Source organism: Danio aesculapii, chromosome 8, assembly GCF_903798145.1.
Source record: "Danio aesculapii chromosome 8, fDanAes4.1, whole genome shotgun sequence".
In the NCBI taxonomy this organism is placed as follows: Eukaryota; Metazoa; Chordata; class Actinopteri; order Cypriniformes; family Danionidae; genus Danio; species Danio aesculapii.
The window spans coordinates 53,690,875-53,698,374 of NC_079442.1; the positions used below are offsets into that span (position 1 = coordinate 53,690,875).

The following is a 7,500-nucleotide window of genomic DNA, read 5'->3' on the forward strand; positions in this document are numbered from 1 at the left end:
ACACACACATACACACACACAAACACAGGTCAGAGACACAACATAACTCACACACAGTTAGAAGCACTCCATAACATATGCACACACAAATACAGATGTGCGCACACACACACACACAAACACACACACACACACATACACACACACAAACACAGGTCAGAGACACAACATAACTCACACACAGTTAGAAGCACTCCATAACATATGCACACACAAATACAGATGTGCGCACACACACACACACAAACACACACACACACACATACACACACACAAACACAGGTCAGAGACACAACATAACTCTCACACAGTTAGAAGCACTCCATAACATATGCACACACAAATACAGATGCGCACACACACACACACACACACACATACACAGACACAGGCAGAGTCACTCCGTAACACACACGTACACAGAAACACACACGGGTCAGAGACGCACACGCACAGGTCCCCCCCCCCCCCCCCCCCCCACACACACACACACACAAATGATTGTTTTTATGAACTATGGGGACATTCCACAGGTGTAATCAGAGCTGGATCAAGATCACCTGGCCCCTGCGCTACTCTAACAAACCCATTTATTTTATTGCCTCATGAAAGTATCTTGTTCTTCTATTTATGTACTTTTATTTTCATCATTATTAATTTGCTAATTAGGACATCCTGGTGCTGCAGTGGGTAACGCAATAGCCTCACAGCAAGAAGGTCGCTGGTTCGAGTCCCGGCTGGGTCAGTTGGCATTTCTGTGTGATGTTCTCCCCGTGTTGGTGTGGGTTTCCTCCGGGTGCTCCCACAGTCCAAACACATGCGCTATAGGGGAATTGATGAACTAAATTGGCTGTAGTGTGTGTAAGAATCAGTGTGTATGGGTGTTTCCCAGTACTGGGTTGCAGCTGGAAGGGCATCCGAACACACTGTGGCTGTTTTGTGTGGGCTGTGGCTTTAACGCTGGTTCTCCCCGCCCACTTTTCCCACATGCCTATCAGAGTGCGCCTCAATCTCCGCCTCGGCTGCCTCAGATAAACAGATAGACATGAAGGAAGGACAGTGGTCGCTTGGATTTTTAACATGTTCACTTACTCTGGAACGGATCTTTACCAACTTCAACACACCATGCTTCCTGCGGAGGACGTGGTACAAGTGCTTCGCTCTCTGAAACTACTACGGCGCCCCGCGTACACTCATCAGGGTTCTCGCCGGAGTTTTCTGGCTCACCAGGCTGGGTCTATCAACACGGTCTGATCTCAGAGGCGAGTGGTTCGTCCTCACTCTTCAGCACGGGTTTGTTTGACGAATCTTGTACCCGCCCAGAAGGCTTCATCATCCAGTGGAGTTCAGCTAAACAGTGTCAGGTTTGCCCACCTAAACGCACGTTCTATCAATAATAAAGCAGCTTTGATTTGTGACTTAATTATTGATGATAATCTAGTCTTTCTTTGCATTTGGTTGACCTCAGTCTAATGACTTCTTTAATTTACATATGTGTGCTTTGCCATGCTACACATATCTCGAGCGCTCTCGCTCCTCTGGCAGAGGTGGTGGCTTAGCAGTTATCTTTCACTCTGATGACTGTAATCGAGGTATAACTCTACAATGTTTTACTACCTTTGAATGCTTGGTGTTTTAATTGACCGCCACTTCTCCTGTGTTAGTATTGAACATTTATCGTCCTCCAAACCTGCTTCCTCAGAACTAACCGATCTGTTGACGGTGGCTAGTGCGCTCTGTCCTTCTCTTCTCCCTACTGCTGATTTAAATCTTCACGTTGAGGATGTGGACTGTGCTCAAGCTGCTTGTTTACTGGACATATTTAACTCTTTTAACCTCTTAAACCCTAGTGCTATTTTGGGATTTCCGCTTGGATTTTGCCTACCCTAATTTAAAAGCTTCCCAAATCCTCATGCAGAGGTGTAAATGCAAAAACGTGGTGTCATTTTAAAAAAAACCCTTTGAATGTTCATAAAACACTATTGAAAGTGTTTAAAATACCTGTATATGTCATCTGTGTTATAATCATAGACTGTAAAATATATGGACGGAGCATCCGTGACGTCACCCATAGGTTTCTGAAGAGCGCAAAAGAAGCTACTAGTAGGCGCGGCCAACCGTCGCCATTTTGTTCGCGCGTCATCGCACCCACGGCGGGATACCAAATAAGGGCAAAGAGGCGGAGAGTGGGCGGAGCTACAGACGCCTGCTGGCACTTTGCTTAGACCTGGCAGACAGACTTTACTTTGGGAGAAACGCTTAATACTTTATTACCTGCGACTCGTTTGTGTTCTGACCACATGTGCTTGGCTGTACATTATATCAGTAAAGTGTTTAGACTTTTAAAAACACTGTAGTAATACAGTGAGCCACTAAACATTGTTCTTATGACGTTTTTCTACAGGAGGAAAACGCGAATTACTTCCAAACACTTCAAATATAGTGTGTGTTAGTAAATGCAAGACTCTTGATGAAATCCAGCATAACAGTGTATGATAACGCTTCAGATGACTGTTCTAGAGCCTACAGCTAATCGTTCTGTCACATTCTGGAGTGCTTTACGGGTCTAAAGAAAAATAATGATAAATGATCTTAAATAAAACAAATACATTTATAGAGATGGTGTATAAGTATATAACTTTACTCACATGGGAAACGGAGGCCACGTGAATGGTTTGTGAGCACAATTAAATGCACACAGCATCCCATATCATCTGATAATTGTAAGAAAGAAGTCCAAAAGGCAGCTGACTGTGTAAAGCCACATAAAACAAAACAAAAATACGATGAATATGCCGAGATCAGTGGCTAATCTGCCGGATTCAGCTGAGGTGAAGTGACGGCGACCAGCGAGACCTAGCTGTCACTCAAGTGGCCACGCCCTTAATTATGCAAACTTAATATAACCTAATATAAAGGAAATGGATGAGTTATAAAAATTCACCCCCCTCACAGTTGTCATGGAGGGTAATAATAGCTATATGAACCAAAATCGTTCTTCGTACCAGGCTGTAAACACATTTTTTTCTGTTGTAAAATTGGCCATTCTAACAGTGGGCTCAATTGAAACTTGCTCTATTATGGAGCCAGGACTAGCGGAATTTTGATGAATTGCAGTTTCAGTTACTTCCGTATTGGCCTCCCGAGAGAGAGCGGGAGGTTGCCGCTTGGTTATAATAAACACCTAAAAAAAGAGGCGCTTTTTCTATTTTTATTTAAAAACTCAAATTTGAAAGTGGACCCTTTAGGTTCTGTAATATCTCAGCACTTTATCACGTCCTCCAACCCACCAGGGGGCGCAGATATTGCCCTATACTCCTCAACATTAGATGGCGGTAGTAACTCTTGTTCCTCTAAACTCCCCTGTAATCAGCCTAATCACCACCACCTGTTCTTTGCTCTATATAAGACTTCGTATCCTGCTCTGTGTTCAGTCCTGAACTCTATCTCTTGCCGCCTCGTCCAGTGTCCAGTGTCCAGTGTCCAGTGTCCAGTGTCCAGTGTCCAGTTAAGTAATTCTCAAGGCTTTTTGCTTGCTATATTCCTATTTGATTGTTCTCAGACCCTCGTGTCTATTTTATTTTGTATGTATTTTAGGAAGCTCGGCTTTTCTATTTTTGTTGTACTTTTTTCAACCCTGGCTGTAGAGAGATATATTGTCTCTCCTTTTTGTAAAGTTCTCTTCAGTATAGGGGTGGGCGATATGACCTAAAATTAATATCACGGTCTTTTGAATGGTGACGGTATAATATCACGGTATTACTTTCAATAGCAAAATAATCTACATCTCAAGGAAGAACGGACAAAAGAAAGTCTCACTTCTATCACTCTTTAAAAGTTTTGGTTTGGGTCATTGTAAATGCTCAGTCTCGTTATGAGCTGATCTTCATTTCTCTGTGTTTCTGGAATAAAGCAGGCGAGTCAGCCGCACCAATTTATGAGCAGACAGAGCAGGATTCTCATGATGACCACTGGCGCAATACCGCTCTTTGTTATGAGCTGTAGTTTCAGTGTAAACTTAGTAAAAGTGAGTTTCTTTGGCGATGATGTGTACAGTGTTAGATTTTATATTTAGCGGACATTTGCGCTGAACACACGGTGAATGCAACGCATCAAGATTCTGGCACCTTCTCTGAAAACACTCGATTGATCTCAGCTGGCGGATCAACATTTACCTCATGTCATGATCGCTGTCATCTGCACCATTATTATTATTATAACTTTAGGTGAGGTTTGCAAACCTGTGCACTTTTCACTCTTCAGCCGTTTGCATTTCCTGCAGTAACAAAAGCTTCCTGTTATCTGACAGCGGGAAGCGTTGAGTGACTGACAGCTAATATGAACCAATACAGCAGCAGGGTAGAGCGATTCAGCAAGTTTTTAGAGAAAATCAAATCAGATTGCACTACAACCATTATATTCAGACACACAAATGCTCCCAAATATATTATGAGGGTGCATAGATTACATTTCGGGCGCCAAAATGGTTGTAATTTCGAGCCCTGTAGTATATGGACAGGTATTCAGACCACAACTGAACGTTTGAAGAAAATTGAATGCCTTATTATTTAGAATTAGCTATTATTGATGTAAATGCAGTCGTTCAAGGTGCATAATTGATTTATTACGGTATTGACGGTATTAGAAAATCCATGTCGTGGCGCAATGTCACACCGGTGACAACTATGACACCGGTGTACCGCCCACCCCTACTTCAGTAAAGACTGTATTATTTTTTTTTTGGGGGGGGGGAATTCATACGTTGTTGACTAACTTTGTTCCTCCTCTGCTATTGGGCCGCCAGTTGCTGACTTAGCTCATGTAGTTAGAACTACAGCTAACCACACTGTAGATCCGTGTTCGATCCCCATTCAGATCACTACAGGTTCTGTGTGGTCTAGCTTGCTGTATTTTATGTTGGTGGTTCCTGCACATGTCTGTAATCATAGGAAAATGTCTCCACCATAATCTATGCAAAAGTTATTGTATTCCAACTGATGAGAGGTGCTATAGAAGCCACAGGGATCGATCATTGTTTTCATATTTCACTATTCTTTTGTTTGATCAAACATAATTCACTGTGTTTGGACCACGTCAGACATATAAAAGGATTACTTATGCACATCACCTCAAAAACAGAGGAGAAATGGCCCTGAAGCGCACAGCGTAAGGTAAGAGATGACAGCTCTCTGTGCTATCTGGGGCTGCTTATTGATCATAAATGTATTGTTTTCTCTTCTGCGCCATGGAAACGCGGCGATTCATTTGACAACTGTTTGATATGAGAATATAATTCAGTATAAAGAACGCTAGAACCGTATGAGCACCGGCAAGAGCTTTCATTTGAGCTAGAACTTGTACATGTGTCATATATGAACCATATGAATAATGAACCAATGTTCAATACCCAGCTCGGGTATCCAAAATATTGTGTATTTAAGTGTAAATAACTTTTGTACAGTAGAATAAAAACCAATGTGATGCATATGTGCATAAAATATAGCTTCTACACTTTCAAACGAAACCACTTAAGGGGGTCTGGTGCATTGCTAGCCCTTTAAATCTGAAAGCGAAAGTCGATGACTGTACCGGGTCCGCAGAGTTTAACTGGTTTTAACTTGACATAAACGCACTACGTTCGATCTGTGTACACCATCTTCTCAGACTACTGTCAAACGACTTTTAGGAAACTTGGTGACATTGACCTTGACCAGCTTAGTCGGCAGATTGAGGGTTTGCCTGTTATGTCTACAGTGGCCCGATACAACTCTGTTTTTAAGTCTCTTTCTGATGATATTGCTCCACTCACACAGGTCACTTACTCACACATACACGTATGTTGAGCCTTCACCCTCTGCGGACACACTATAGCTGCACACAGCTCTGTCCAAACAGCACATCATAGGTGCCCTTTAAATGATAAGTGTGGTTTATTTATAAGCTAATTTGGAGAGGATCACGTGCTTATGATCAACACGGCTGGCTCCTCATTAGCTCCGTAATCTGACCCATTAGATGATGAAGCATTATAAATAGCCAGAGTTTTTCACTCCAGTTATCTTCGTCTTGAAGCTTCCACCCCCCTTCCACCCCTACTTGCTCCCCTATCTTTCGATAGGGCGACACGGTGGCCCAGTGGCTAGCACTGTTGCCTCACAGCAAGAACACCGCTGCTCCAACCTCCTATCGGGCTGGTTGGTGTTTCTGTGTGGAGTTTGCATGTTCTCCCCGTGTTAGCGTGGGTTTCCCCCAGGTCCCCCGGTTTCCTCCCACCGTCCAAAAACATAAACAATAGCCAATCGACTAAACCAATTTATCACCGAAAACAACCCTAGTTTACACTTCTCACGCGGCGACAAGCAGGGGAGCTCTCGAGACCTACCTGAGCTCGAACTCCGCTCTCGCCCTTCTAACGGGAGGGAGCCTCGGGCTCGAGGATATTACGAGCTCAGGGCTCTCTCCCGGGACAGCATGCCAAATACGCTTTATTGATTATCAGCTAAGTGTGAACTCTTGAAAATCTCTGTGCTGGACTTTAGAGCAGCTGTTAGTTGGTCAATGGTTGATTTCAGTTCTTCAAAATAGTAACACGCCAACAATGCGCCTTAACGCACCAATAATGATGAGACGGCCTACAGAGAGGAGGTGCACACTCTGACGCAGTGGTGTGAGGAAAACCACCTCTCGCTCAACATCAGCAAAACCAAGGAGCTGGTGGTGGATTTGAGGAGAGAGAAGAGAGAACACACCCCCATCACCATCAACGGGACACCACTGGAGAGAGTCAGCACTTTCAAGTTTCTTAGAGTCCACATCGCTGAGGATTTGACATGGACTGCTCACACAGACGCAGTGCTGAGGAAGGCACAACAACGCCTCTTCTTCCTCAGGCGTCTCGGGAGGTTTGGAATGAGCCCCCACATCCTCCGCTCGTTCTACACCTGCACTGTGGAGAGCATCCTGTCTGGCTGTATCACCACCTGGTATGGAAACAGCACCAGCAGCAATCGCAAAGGCCTACATGGGATTGTGCGAACTGCTGGACGAGTAGTAGGAGGTGAGCTTCCCTCCCTCCAGGACATCTACACCAGGCGGTGCATGAGGAAAGCCAAGAGAATCATCAGCGACTCCAGCCACCCAAGCCATAGACTTTTCTCTCTGCTACCCTCAGGCAGCCGGTTCCGCAGCATCCGGTCACGCACAAGCCTGAAGGAAAGTTTCTTCCCTCAGACTATCAGGCTGATGAACACTTAACACACCCCACACATACTCTTCCACACCCCTCACTGCACATTATCAATATGTAGCATGCACTGCACTTTAACTAATCCATACTTAAAAACAACACTGCCTACAGCTATGTGTACACCTGTTCATTGTACATATCGCTGTCAACACTGACAATTTTATATTCTCCTGTTTTTTTGGGAATATGCTGTTGTATTTTGTTGTATTTGCACTGTAGCTGTATTTTGCACTGTGTGGAGTCAGCACCTAAAC

The 7,500-nt window shown here is 44.1% G+C and overlaps 1 protein-coding gene across 1 annotated transcript in view; it reads right to left on the reverse strand.

The window, feature by feature from the left end:
* avp (arginine vasopressin) overlaps positions 1-7,500 on the reverse strand; it is a 13,501-nt gene that overhangs the window by 393 nt on the left and 5,608 nt on the right. The window lies entirely within an intron of this gene.